The 12,579-nt window shown below is 44.3% G+C and overlaps 1 long non-coding RNA gene across 1 annotated transcript; it reads right to left on the reverse strand.

Moving 5' to 3' along the window:
- Window positions 1-1,676: 1,676 nt before the first annotated feature.
- On the reverse strand, window positions 1,677-2,871 carry LOC114902891. Its single transcript, XR_003795617.1, has 2 exons — window positions 2,470-2,871; window positions 1,677-2,099 (listed from the first exon to the last, which is right to left on the reverse strand). It is a non-coding gene; the product is annotated as an uncharacterized LOC114902891 (long non-coding RNA).
- Between the last annotated feature and the right edge of the window lie 9,708 nt (window positions 2,872-12,579).

A 12,579-nucleotide genomic window follows, 5' to 3' on the forward strand; every position in this document is an offset into this window, starting at 1 on the left:
GCCGCCGCCGCGGCGCATCCCCCCGCCCCCTCCGGCCCGCGCCCGTCGTAGTACCACGCTCGGCCCGGACGCCTCCTCCCCTCACACATTCGCTCGCATACCAATCCCCCGCCTCCTTCAGCCCCTCCACTGCGCAGGCGCGACGGGGCTACATTGGGCCTGCGCGGCACCCGAGCCCCGCCCCCGGGGGCGTTCCGGGTAGGACGAGAGCCGTGGGGTGGTTTCCAAGGCTTTCGCTGAGCGGCGAAGATAGGGGGTGGGGAGGAAGGCGGACATGCCCCCTTCCCCCATTCACGTCCCCTCCCCCATTCACGCCCCCACCGCGATTGAGGCGGTGGGGGCGAGGGAGCGGGAAGCGGAACCAAGGGGACGGGGAGAAGAGTACGGACATCCGAAATCGTTTGGGCGACTTTTAACCGTGCAGATGGCAGCAAAAATAATTGCATGGGTCAGAAAACCTTGTAATCGGAAACAGCGGCGTCTCCAGAATTTCGGCATAGGTGGGGCTTACAAGAGGCTAGCAGCATGGAAGTGGAGGTCATAGCGTTTTACTTACTTACCAAAGACTTAAAGCTCTTGCTAAGTGCTAGTGTGCCAGGCAATGTCCTAAGCGCTTTACAGATTTACACATTGTAACTCTAAAAGTTAGGTGGTGATATCGTTTTCATCCCCATTTTACGAAAGAGGAAACTAAGGCTGAGAAACGTTGTTATTTGCCCCCAGTTTCCACAGCTAAAAAATGGTAGACGGTGCCAGATTTAGCGCCACTGAATGTAACTATTGAAAAGGATTTGGTCTAGCCTTTACTCTCCTATGTTCAGACATTACCTGAACTCATCACCTCCCTAACCGCACCCCACCCTAAGGAGTCTTTGCTGTCAGCTGAATAGGTTGACAGAAAAAACGGCGTTTCAGATTTCATTTGGCTTCACGTGCCTCAAAAGAAGCACGCCACACACACACACACACACACACACACACACACACACACATTCTCTCTCCAGAGGCACGAAGTTGTTTTGCAGATAGAGTTCTTAAGCACAAAGGTCCTGTTTGTTATTGGGTTTCTGTTGTTGGGTTAGGGTTTTCATTTGGTTTTTTATTGGTTTGTCTTCTCAAGTCAAGAAGATACTCAAATTACACAATCTCCCAAATAATTTCTTAGGCAGTCTGACCAACATTAACCATGAATGTCACTGACTGTGGAAAGACAGATGCAACTTCAGAAAAGAACTAAGAATTTCTTTGAGGCTAATCAATCTATCAACAATGAATTCTTGACAGACTTCTTGGGGACACGGTGTTTAGGTGGCAATTCTTTATAAGGCATCAGGGAGATTATATTTCCCCTGCTGAAAGGCACAGCAATCAAGTCACATATTTGCTGAATGTCCTCCAAACGGAGATAATTGTACTAGAGGGCCAGAAAAATATAAAGAAATAGCAGGCTTGTTTTCTGCTCTCCAGAAGGCAACATTTCATTCAACATTAACTGAGTGCCTAGCATGTGCCAGGCAGAGTACTTAGTAGTGGGGATTCAAGGGGGTATAAGAGAGACACTTGGAAGTGTCAAGTCAGTTCAGAGATATAAGACGGAGAACACCGTCCCTGCGTGGGGAATCTTACAATCTTGCTTAGCAGATAAAATTTACACCCATTAAACAATTAGAGGCTAATACAAGGTAGTAGTTAATCAGTTGTTAAATTGGACAGAGCAAGCTGTTACTGCTGTTTCAATAGCAGTATGAAACCACGAACAAATTAACAAATCACTGGGTCCAAGCTTCTTTAAACAAAGATGATATGGGCTTTTTTTCTTCCTTTCTTTTAAAGATAGATGTTGGCACTGAGATGGTACTGGATTGGGGCTTATGATTGTTTATTCTTCTCACTACTGGAGCCACAAAGGAGTTACACAGGTAGAAGAACCTGCAAGCACTAAAGAGACCTCTCTCAGGCAGGCCAGGGTTCAGCAAAACATCCTCCATCTCGTATCTTCTTTGTCACGGGTACCAAAGTTTCCGGCTGTTAAACGGGTGGCCAGAATGCATCTTCTTGCTGAACAGAGGAATAGTTATCACTGTGCATCGAGCAGAAATCTAGGTGCAGAAAAGAGAAAGTCCATTGCTTTGGAAGACAAGCCTATCTCTAGAATTACAGATGCTACAATTTGCAAGCCAAACGTAAAGACAAGGCTCCAGTTGAAGCAATCGCTTCCTTTTCTTCTCAGGTTTCCTGTTCCACCTCCAAGCCTTTCCTTTCCTTTTCTTACCTCCAGCCAAATCCTATTCAAAATCCACTTTGACCCCTTTTCCCTGACACCTACCTACTCCTATAGCCTGATTTATACGTTTTAACGTCCAAACCTCACGATTTACCATTTATTTACAGAATGTCTGTGTCTAATTTTCACCCATTCATGACTTCAAGCTTCTGATAGGCAGCAGTGAGCTTTGGAATCAGACAAACCTGGTGGCAAGAGCAACTCCACGGTATTTCAGCTGCGCGACCTGTAGACAAGATAATCTGTCCTGGGTTTCCAAAGGGGAAACTGGGGGCCACGTAATAAACCCGCCTCACAGGGCTGTTGGTGGCGGCGGGAGACTGAAATAACAGGTCAGCCATTGCTTGGTGCCCGGCACACAGATACGTAGTCATCCCAGGGAAGAACTGGCCCCAAGCTCTGGGCGTGTATTCTAAGCGTGTTCCTGGCTTAGGAAAATTGCATCGCACTTTGCGCGGTGGATTAATTTCATCTTCCGACAAATCCCTAACTCTGTGGGGCGCCCAGCACAGACGCACACTAGGATCCGTCCACCCGGGCCCTCTCCATCCCAGAAGCAAATCCGCCCTTCTGAAGAGTCTGCCTCCTTCCGCATCACCTTTTCCCCCCTTCTCCCCGGCAGCCAGGACAACCCACAACACCCCACCCGCTCCAACCCGGAGAACCGGATCTGGTCCCTCGAGTGAGGCCAGCAGCGCGCCTGCGCCGCCCGGCAGCCTCGCGCATGCCCGCTGTCTCCTGCCGCTTTTCCCCAGGTGCGCGAGCTCTCGGACTCTCAGACTCCCGCGGTTCCGGGACGCCGAGCGCGGTTGCCCTCCCGGCTTCCGGCTCCCCTCCGTGGGCGGCGCGTCCTTGCACCCGGCAGCCAGGCGATGACGTTGTGACGCGGGCGGGCCGTGGGTGGGCGTGGAGCGAGAGCAGGGATGGGGGTGGAGAAGTGGGGAGCTCCATCCTGTAGTTAACCGAGAGGGGCTTTGTCTTGCTACTCGCACCGCCCACGGAATTTCTCCGGTCCGCCTGTAACCTGGAGGGCGGTTGCAAGTAGGATTTCTCACCTTCGACTTCGTGTTCCTGGAATATCGGAGGCTGACTGAACATCCTCCGAGAGCCCGCTTCATTTGCTCATCCTGGTTAAGCACCTTGGAGAAATGCAAGGAGCTCCCTTTGGTGGAAGCACCGTTGCGTACCAACCGTTCTATGTGTTCCCACTGACTCCCCACACTAGCTTGCAAGGGAATCAAGGCCCCGAGAACTTTGGAAACACGTCCAAAGTGATACTGCTTAGATGATGGTTCCAGTATCTGATCAGTGAAGCCTCCGCGTATAAATATGGCCCTCAAATTGTTGAATAAATTAAAGCACTAAAAAAAAAGAGACACATTGGGAGTAACTCATTAGCAAGATTCCCTCTCCCTAAAGCCAATAAGGCATGGAATATTACCTAATCCAGGGAAGGTGGTAAACCTCATACCATCTTTCTGCTTGAGTGGAGAAAGGAAGTCTCCTAAAAGGTGTCGTGCATCCAGAGTAGGAAATAAAAAACTAAGAAATTTTAATGTATTAACATAACTTTTTTTAAAAGCCACCCATCAGAGCAAAAGCAAGTCAACTCTGCCCCCAAAGCTATGGGAGTCAGCAGGCTCTGGGGTCATTTCTATTATTAAAGATGTTGGCTCTGGTACTGCTTAATCTGAGGTGTTACATGAATAATAATGATCATGTAGTATCTGATAAGTGCAAAAGCAGTAGGAGTTGACAGTTCCTGTAAAAAAGAGTGGAATTGTGATGGAGATAAAAGAAGAGATATTCATAATTGAAAATGATGAGAGAATGAGAATTCCTTCATTTGTACACAGATGACTTCCTTGGATAGTACTGACAATTCTGAAGATAAAAAGGCAAATTATGCAACAGGTAAAACATGATACACCTATGCTCTTGACAGCAAGAGACTGGAAAAGTGATTGATAGAATGGAAAAACCTTGGAGTATGATGCAAGAGATAAGCTTCTAAGTCAGATGCCTACTAACCTAATCTGAAGTCAGTTAAGACCAAGTATTTGTTCTAGAACTAAAGCTTAGGATGGTAAATTTTTTGTTTTCCGGCAAAGTGTGGTTCCATGGGCTCAAAGCACTAATCAAATGTTCATAACACCTGTGAGTTACAGGGCACAAAGCTGCTAAAGTGTTCCTTTCAATACTTGAAGAGATTATCTAGGAGGAAATTACCTACACTCAATTTCAAAGTACAGTAAGTCCCCTACATACGAGCCTTCAAGTTGCGAACTTTCGATGATGCGAACGCACGTTCCATCAACGTCAGGCGTGAGTGAAATTGCAGCTTGCCCTCCATCTCCTATTGCTGATGATCTTTCAGCTCTACCATCTCCCACTTCCTCTCCTTCCGCCAGTCAGTAACTCTTCTTTCCTGTTCACTCAATGCCAGCCCCTGTATGCCATTGGTTGTAGTGTACTACCGTACTTTTCAAGGTACTGTAGGATTTTAAATATTTTCTTTACTTTTTGTTCGTTTTTTATGTATTATTTGTGTGAAAAGTATTATAAACCTATTACAGTACAGTACTATATAGTTGATTGTGTTAATTGGGTACCTAGGCTAATTCTGTTGGACTTACAAACAAATTGGGCTTATGAACGCGCTCTCAGAATGGAACTCGTTCATATGAAGGGGACTTACTATATACAAAACATATCTATTTTAGGAAAAGATGCCATACAACATATATGAGCAAGGACATTTCAAAGTTTCAAAAGGTTTTAAGGTTTCAAAGGGTTTCCCATCTCCCTTTCCTTTTGTGGAAAATTCATCTGGAGACTGAAAATTTAAACCCCTTCTCATTAAGTTTGAATGAATAAAAACATGGCCATAAGTACAGCCACTTGGAATCTAAACGCTTTGTAAGGAGAGACGCTCCTGTATCTTGGTTGCAGGAAAGCCAGGTCCTTGCTGGAGGCTTATTTGAGCTCTGATGTCTTTAAGAATATGGATTATGGGGCTTCCCTCGTGGCACAGTGGTTGAGAATCTGCCTGCCAGTGCAGGGGACACGGGTTTGCACCCTGGTCTGGGAAGATCCCACATGCTGCAGAGCAACTAAGCACGTGCCCACACTACTGAGCCTGCACTCTAGAGCCCACGAGGCACAGCTACTGAGCCTGCCTGCCACAACTACTGAAACCCACCCGTCTAGAGCCTGTGCTCTGCAACAAGAGAAGCCACTGCAATAGAAGCCTGTGCACTGCAATAAAGAGTAGCCCACGCTCGCCGCAACTAGGAAAGCCCGCACACAGCAACGAAGACCTAACGCAGCCATAAATAAATAAATAAATAAATTTATTTAAAAAAAAAAAAAAAAAGGCTTCCCTGGTAGCACAGTGGTTAAGAATCCGCCTGCCAGCGCAGGGGACACGGGTTCGAGCCCTGGTCCGGGAAGATCCCACATGCCACGGAGCAACTAATCCCGTGTGCCCCAACTGCTGAACCTGCGCTCTAGAGCCCACGAGCCACAACAACTGAAGGGGGCGCACCTAGAGCCCGTGCTCTGCAACAAGAGAAGCCACCGCAGTGAGAAGCCCGCGCACCGCAACGAAGAGTAGCCCCCGCTCACCGCAACTAGAGAAAGCCCGAGCGCAGCAAAGAAGACCCAACGCAGCCAAAAATAAATAAAAATAAAATAAATAAATTTTTTAAAAAAGAAGAAGAATATGGATTCTGGAGTTCACATAGCCATTTACTAACTGTGTGACTTTGGCCAAGTCACTAAACATTTTAACTTCAGTTTCTTCTGTAAAAAGTTCATAATAATAGTACCTAGACAGGCTTGCTGTGAGGTAAAAATGGTTGTAAAGGTACTGGTGCATAAATAGCTGTTAGTATCTAAGCTCATAAGGGTGTTAAGGACAAGAGCTTGTTTTCACTTAAATTGTGCAAAAGAGGAACATGGAAAGAAAGAACACAAGAAAAAGATAAGAGCACATACCACAAAAGTAAGCGCATAAAAATCTTTACGGGGCCTATGCCTGAGGGGATGATCAATGATGGTATTTGAATCCCAGTTCTCTAGAAAACAGAATCTGAGGTAAAGGCTTATATAACAACAATTCCTTGGGGCGTGCAATGCCAGGGAAGCAAGAGTGAGGGGAAAGGACAAACGAGGCAGGGAAGGAAGTAGAAAAAAATCAAGGGGATGAACTCCTGAACTGGCTGCTGGGTCTCGTGTGATTTCTCCGTAGCAGACTTGGGAGACCACAGTGTTTTGGAACAGAGGAAGGTAGAACAATGGAGCTCCAGGCTCCCTTCAGGCAAAGGTTCCTGCAGGAGCTGTGAGACCCCCCATACTTCTGAATCAAGGCTCCTGCCTCCTCAGGCAGCTGCCAGGGAAGCCACACTCTCAGCAGCAGTGGCATTATCCATGCATGAGCTGAGGCGGCAAGTGAATGGGAGCCAACAGCACTCCCCAACTGTCCACCCGCAGCCTGCAGCTTCCAGCAGTGCCTACCACCTCTGCAGCAACAGAAAGGCTCCAGGAAAAAAAGGCTGGGGATTCAAGGCATTAAGCAAAACATTACTAAGTCATGCCCCAAAGCAGCATGAGGGACCTGAGCAAGCAGAGCATCACGATGTCTTGGCCACTATCACCAAGACAGCCACAGATTTCAACAAGCCTCCTTCCAAGGAAGATTGAAGCATCCTTTTTGCAACCTAGAAGGGTGCTGTTGCAGTGCAGTAATGCTCCAGGATGGCAAATGTAGCATCAAACAGAAGACTATGACCAAGCAAACTCAGGGAGATATATAACTTGGATTCGACATAACAGTAATGGCAGAGACATAGGAGGACCAAGGCATAAAGGGCATTATGAACTAAGAGAAGCCCTACATGATTCATGCATCAAACGTTGAATTTAAGTGTCAGGTAATATATTAGGTGCTAGGATCAAAGATGAAAAAAACAATCCTTACGTTCAGGACTTAAGGAGCTCACAGTCACATAACAGCAATAAAAAAATAGGTGTTTCATTCATTTATTCGTGCTTTGTTTAATAATATCTGCCATCATTAAATGATTGTTTTACAATCTCTGGTGTGGATAAAACTTCCAAGAAAACAGTTCATTTTTCAAGTTCTTCCCTCAAAAAATTAATATCAAGTGAGTTTATGAATGATCTCATACTTCACATAATGCAGCTGCCAGGAACTGGAAAATTAGGCATTTGTCTGAATGTTTTAATATTTACACAAAGGTGTTCCAGAATATGTTTGGAGGAGTGGAATGATTAAAGGCTTGTTTGGGAACCAGCTTTCTGACATGGAAAAGAAGGAAAACAGCCTGGAGACGTGGAGGTTCAGATTATGGAGGAGCACATTCTTGTAGCATTACTGCAAATCCAGAAGGAAGAAGATGACAGTTCAGTGTTCTCTCTCTAAGCAGGACAAATTAGTGCTATTTGTCCAAAATTTATTGGGCCCTGGACTATGGGGAAATATAAAAAGAAAAGAAAAACACACCTCATGGGAATTACATTCTAGCTGGGGAAGCTGACAACATGTAAGATAAATATGTGTCAAGTGTCAGATGCTGGTAAGTAATAAAGGAGGAAAAGAAGCAAGGTGAAGGAAGGTGATTTTTGAGTAAAGACTTGAACAGGGTGAGACGATCACGCAGATATCTGGGGAGAGAGGATCCCAGAAGCAAGAAGATTTGGGGGAAACAAAAGTATGGCCTGTTCCAGGAATAACAAGGAGGTAAGTATGGCTAGAGTCGACATAGGGAGAGAATAGTAGATGTAATAGGAACCTAGAAATAGGAGCCAGAAAGTGCAGGGTCTCCCAGGTCATAGTAAGAATTTTAGCTTTTTCTTCTGAATGAGGTCAGAAACTAGTGGAAGGGGACTTCCCTGGAAGTCCAGTGGTTACAACTTTGCCTTCCGATGCAGCAGGTGCAGGTTTGATCCCTGGTCAGGGAGCTAAGATCCCACATGCCTCGCGGCCAAAAAACCAAAACATAGAACAGGATCAGTGTTGTAACAAATTCAATAAAGACTTTAAAAATGGGCCACATAAAAAAAAATCTTAAAAGAAAGCAGTGGAAGGTTTTGAATAGCACGATGAGATCTGACGTACGTTTTTATAGGATCACTCCAGTTGCTTCAGGGCAGGAGCAGGGACAATAGTTTGGAGTCTCCTGTAACAACCAAGACAAGAAGTGATGGCAGTTTGGACCAGAATAGAGGCAGAAGTGATGGTAAAAATAGTAAAATTCTTGGTGAATTTTGGAAGTAGAATCAACTGGCTTTATTGAGCCAACTGAAAACAATGTGTGAGAACAAAGTCAAGGACAGCACGGACATTTTTGCCTTAAGCAAATGTAAGAGTGAAGTTGTCATCAACTAAGACAGCAAAGACTATGAGAAGAGCAGGGCAGGGTAGGGGTGGGTGGTGGAGAAGATTAAAAGCCTGTTTTGGGGGCTTCCCTAGTGGCGCAGTGGTTGAGAGTCCGCCTGCCGATGCAGGGGATACGGGTTCGTGCCCCGGTCTGGGAAGATCCCACATGCCGCGGAGCGGCTGGGCCCGTGAGCCATGGCCGCTGAGCCTGCGCATCCGGAGGCTGTGCTCCGCAACAGGAGAGGCCACAACAGTGAGAGGCCCACGTACCGCAAAAAAAAAAAAAAAAAAAAAAAAGCCTGCTTTGGATAGGTTCAATCTGAGATGCTATTAGCCATCTGAGTGGAAGCATCAATGAGCAGTTGGATATACAGGTCTAGAGTTCAGAGGAAAAGCCCAGGCTGGAGGTATACATGTAGAAGTCATCAGCATATAGATTGACTATAAAACCATGAGATTATCCACACTTTACCAAAATGTACCCATCCTATCTTGTCCTTTGTGCACTGAACAGGTGCAAATAAAAGAAAAAGTACTTATTACAGCAAGGAACTCATTTATAGACTGTACTAACCTTAGAAGTAGCATAAAATAAGTATTTAAATAACTGCAAAGCCTTTGTTAAATTAATGGCCAAATGATCCAAAGTGAGTTTATTAAAGAAAATTCAGTAGCTTAGGTTTATATTCTTGTACCCCTCACCCAAAGTTTGAAATGTCAAGGAGTGTATTTCACAATACAACAAAAAAGTCTGTGACACCAATCAACCCTGGGATCAGCCTACTCTCTTTGTCATTGAGAAAATTAATACATGTCCGTATTCATTTGCTTGGGCTACCATGACAAAGTACCACAAACCGGCTTAAACAACAGAAACATATTTTCTCACAGTTCTGGATACTAGAAGTCCAAAACCAAGGTGTCAGCAGGGCTGGTTCATTCTGAGGGCTGTGAGAGAAAGCTCTGACTAGGCTTCTCTCCTTGGCTTGTAGATGGCCATCTTCTCCCTGTGTCTCTTCACATTCCCGTCTGTCTACGCACGTCTGTCTCTAAATTTTCTCATTTTATGAGGACTAATCATATTGGATTAGAGCCCACCATAATGACCTCACTTTAACTTGATGACCTCTGCAAAGACTTTATCTCCAAATTAGGTCACATTCTCAGGTACTAGGGGTTAGGACTTCAACATATGAATTAGGAAGAGGACACAATTCAACCCAATGCAGTGCCTATGAAAATAATAAACCTAGGTTTCAAGACTATCCTGAAGCTTAAATAAGTCCAGTATCTAATACAGTACCTGGCATATAGTAGGCAATCAGATTTTGTAGGGTAACAGAAAATACGGTTTGGCAAACAATAGGGATCTAAGTATAATCCCTTAAAAAAACCTTCTATTAACATGGTACCAGACATGAGCTGGCTGTAAAAATAATGAAAATGTCACTCTCCCTCAGAGCCAACCAAAAGTTGCATATAATAGTGTATTGGGTTATTCTAAAACTTGGAAAATAATTTAGAAATTAAAGTTGATGTGACGTGGATTAGAAGCTCACCCAACAACAAGAGAACCTTGATTTTCTGTGTTCATTAAAGCTCTTTCATTTGCAAAGGGCATTAATTTTTTCACCATATATGTATCAATTGATTACTAATGCCAGTCACTGTGCTACTTACTGAGCATCAGAAGTTAAAAAGACAGATTGCCTGCTCCCAAGAAACTCTACCTAGTGATGGAGACATATGAATGAGGATTTACAGTAAAAATGTCATAATGGGGTACAAATATAGTAATAAGGGTAAAAAGAGAATGCTGTATAACCACAGTCCTACTGGGGTGCTAGGAAGGACAATAGAGGAGACCATTGTCTTAGAGAAGACAATAATTAAGATGGCTTTGAAGGTTAGGAAGCTGTTACCAGTTAAAGGGTAACAAGACAAAGAGAAAGGGGAAGATAGTCTAGTCGGAAGTACTAGCAGCTGAAAAAAGAAAGTAGAAACTGTCTTATAGGGCTTCCCTGGTGGCACAGTGGTTAAGAATCCACCTGCCAATGCAGGGGACACGGATTCAAGCCCTGGTCCGGGAAGATTGCACAGGTTGTGGAGCAATTAAGTCCGTGCGCCACAACTGCTGAGCATGTGTGCCACAACTACTGAAGCCCGTGCGCCTAGAGCCCGTGCTCCACAACAAGAGAAGCCACTGCAATGAGAAGCCCGCACACCACAATGAAAGTAGCCCCCTCTTGCCGCAACTAGAGAAAGCCCGCACACACCAACAAAGAACCAAAGAAGCCAAAAGTAAATAAATAAAATTTTTTTTTAAAAACCAACTTTCTTATAAAAATGTAAATATGCACTCTTTGGAGAACCATACTTCACTCAACATTAGCATGTAGATAATTGAATAATAGATCTTGACATCATGAGGCCTCAAATTCATGATGGTGTGTGTGTGTTTGTGTGTGTGTGTGCATGCACATTTCAACATTGAACTATTTGGGAAGTTCTTATAATACTACATTATGAGTTGAAAGATCTAAACCTAAAAGCTTATTTCTACCTAATAAACAATATGGGGACAGATGGAAGAAAACCACAGTCGTGTACACCCACTGGAGCAGAAATGGGTGGGAGAAGATCTTTAGAAAAGCTAGTGGCTTATCATTGCAAAGTAAAAGAAAGATATAATAATAGTAATAAGGCTTCTGAGAATTTGATGAGCAATATTCATTCTTTAGCTTCCAGGAAGCTCAAAGCTAAATTTTCTCTGAGATTTCAATAATCATATAAGAGCTTAAACCTATATAAGAGCTTACTCTTTCCTCTCAGTTTTTATTCCTCTGTTCTATCAAAATAGTGGTTTTATACATATACAGAGTGCCCAGAACTCAGTGTGTAGAACTCTTCTCTAGCTACACTCATTCTTTGATAATTTCAGCCAATCTCATAGCTTTAAATGCCATCATAGTTTAATGACCCCCAAATTAATTTCTCCAGCTCAGAGCTGTCTTGTGAATTCCAGACTCACTCTGACATCTCCACTTGGATATCTAATTAGCATCTCCAGTTCACATGTTCAAAAGCCATATTCCTGATATTCTCCCCAAACCTGCTTCTCTCTACTCCCCGACTCAGTCAGTGACTGAGATCCTTCCTCACACTCCCGCATGTAATCGCTCAGCAAATCCTGTTGACTCTACCCATTTCTCATAGCCTCTACAGCTAGCACTTTGGTCCAAGCAACCATCACCTCTTGCCTGGATTATTGCAAGCACCTCTTAAATGGTTTCCCTGTTTTGCCCATGCTCTCCCAAAGGCTATTCTTGGCACATCTGCCAGAGATCATTTTATTTCCCTCCTTAAAACTCTCGAACAGCCCATTTTGCTTGGGGTAAAAGCAATAAATGGCAGATCTGGCCCCAGTTGCATCTCTGACCACATTTCCTATTGCTCTCCTCCTGATTCAATCTGCATAGCCTTTCAGTTCCCTCACTCCCTCTGGAAGAAACTAGGTACAACATTGCCTCAGGCTTTTGCTTTTGGTTTTCCTTCTGCTTGGAATGTTCTTCTAACAGAGGTCCACAATGGTTGTTCCCTCATCTTTCTCCTTCAGCTCTTTGCATAAATGTCCCCTTCTCAGCAGGCCTTCCTGGACCACTCAATTTAAAATTGCACCCTCATATCCACCCAGAGATACTTTTTAACTTCCTTGCCTGCGTTACTTCTCTATAGCCCTTAAATACTATATATTGTATGTACTTAGAATATTGTCGGTCTCCCTCATGTAAGTTCCATGAGAGTAGGCATTTTATCTCCTGAGCCTAAAAAAGTGCCTGGTAGAGTAAATGTTCAAGTAATATTTGGTGAATATTAAATGAATTAATGACTG

This window comes from Monodon monoceros, unplaced genomic scaffold (assembly GCF_005190385.1).
Source record: "Monodon monoceros isolate NGI ecotype Baffin Bay Population unplaced genomic scaffold, NGI_Narwhal_1 Super_Scaffold_20, whole genome shotgun sequence".
NCBI lineage: Eukaryota > Metazoa > Chordata > Mammalia > Artiodactyla > Monodontidae > Monodon > Monodon monoceros.